The sequence below is a fragment of the Volvox carteri genome (genome assembly GCF_000143455.1).
Source record: "Volvox carteri f. nagariensis unplaced genomic scaffold VOLCAscaffold_293, whole genome shotgun sequence".
NCBI classification, from domain to species: Eukaryota; Viridiplantae; Chlorophyta; class Chlorophyceae; order Chlamydomonadales; family Volvocaceae; genus Volvox; species Volvox carteri.
In genome coordinates this window covers 2,729-4,800 of record NW_003307825.1, presented here as the reverse complement: position 1 = coordinate 4,800, position 2,072 = coordinate 2,729, and the positions used below count along the sequence as shown (strand labels likewise).

Sequence of the window (2,072 nt, the reverse complement as noted above, 5' to 3'; positions counted from 1 at the left end):
TGCGCGTTTCGGTGTACTATAAAGGAATCACGCGCCAAAATGCAGGTTAAATTGCACGGCTGGGTACATGTTAAGTGTTAATTTGCGTGGTTGGGCGCGCTTGTGTATCGAATTACAATTAACAATTAACAACAATTCGGTGCGCTTGCGTGTCGAATGACGCGAACACGGTGCGGCGCGCATTGCACCGTGCACGGTCCGAAAATATAAGAAAATAGAAAAAAGAAGCGTGCGGGCGCCGAGCGACGAAGCAACACAAAAAAGGACACATCGACACGCCCGCGCCGGGGTCGAACCGGCGACCGCGACTCCCACTAGATATCGGAGCTAGCGTGCCCGACGAAGCGGCCCACGGCCATGCTCCGGGGCGCCTTCCGCGGGGGCAGGTGTGGTGCGGTGCGGCGCGGGGCGCCGAACCGAACGAAGGAAGAAGACGAAACAAGCGGCGACGGCGGGACGCGAACCGACGACCGCGGCTCCCACGCGGCGACGGAGCTAGCCTAAAAGGCGCGGCTCCGAAACCGCGGACGACACCCCGAAAAACGCGAAAACAGCAAGCGGCCACCCGGACGGACGGACGGACGGTCAGACGAGGCGCGGTCCCTGCGGTCCCGAGGGTGCCGTAGCTCTCGTCCGGGTCCGGACACGTTCTGGTGCATCCGGACGTTCGGGTGCATACGACGGATTGCAAATGCTTGCATATTGCAAATGCTTGCATATTGCATATGCTTGCAGACCGCATATGCTTGCAGATGACATATGCTTGCAGGTCGTATATGGCATATGCTTGCAGATCGCATATGCTTGCAGATCACGTGTGCTTGCAGATCGCATATGATTGCAGATCGCATATGCCTGCAGACAGCATATGCTTGCAGATCGCATATGCTTGCAGACAGCATATGCTTGCAGATCGCATATGCTTGCAGACAGCATATGCTTGCAGATCGCATATGGCATATGCTTGCAGATCGCATACGGCATTTGCTTGCAGATCGCATATGCTTGCAGACGGCATAGGCTTGCAGATCGCATATGGCATATGCTTGCAGATCGCATATGGCATATGCTTGCAGATAGCATATGGCATATGCTTGCAGGTCGCATATGCTTGCAGATTGCATATGCTTGCAGATCGCATATGCTTGCAGATCACATATGCTTGCAGATCGCATATGGCATATGCTTGCAGATCGCATATGCTTGCAGATCACATATGCTTGCAGATCGCATATGACATATGCTTGCAGATCGCATATGACATATGCTTGCAGATCGCATATGACATATGCTTGCAGATCGCATATGACATATGCTTGCAGATCGCATATGCTTGCAGATCGCATATGCTTGCAGATCGCATATGCTTGCAGATCGCATATGGCATATGCTTGCAGATCGCACATCCTTGCATATTGCATATTGCCCATGCTTGCATATGCAATATCCTTGCATATCGCGCATGCTTGCATATTGCGCATGCTTGCATATTCCAAATGCTTGCATATTGCAAATGCTTGCAGATCGCATATGCATGCAGATTGCATATGCTTGCAGATTGCATATATGGCGCAGATCGCATATGCTTGCAGACTGCATCTGTTTGCAGACTGCATCTGCTTGCAGATCGCATATGCTTGCAGATCGCATATACTTGCATATTGCATATGCTTGCAGATCGCATATGCTTGCAGATTGCATATATGGCGCAGATCGCATATGCTTGCAGTTCGCATATGGCATATGCTTGCAGATCGCATATGGCATATGCTTGCAGATCGCATATGGCATATGCTTGCAGGTGGCATATGCTTGCAGATCGCATATGCTTATAGATCACAGCACAGCATAGCATAGCATAGCATAGCATAGCATAGCATAGCGCAGCATAGCATAGCATAGCATAGCATAGCGCAGCATAGCATAGCATAGCATAACATAACATAGCGCAGCATAGCATAGCATAGCATAGCGCAGCATAGCATAACACAGCGCAGCATAGCATAGCATATCATAGCATAGCGCAGCATAGCATTGCAGATCGCCTATGCTTGCAGACCGCATAATGCATA

The 2,072-nt window shown here is 50.6% G+C and overlaps 1 protein-coding gene across 1 annotated transcript in view; it reads right to left on the bottom strand.

Moving 5' to 3' along the window:
- VOLCADRAFT_101022 (uncharacterized protein) overlaps positions 1-2,072 on the bottom strand; it is a gene marked incomplete at both ends in the record, with an annotated part of 12,113 nt that overhangs the window by 8,708 nt on the left and 1,333 nt on the right. The gene's annotated exons all lie outside the window — the stretch shown is intronic.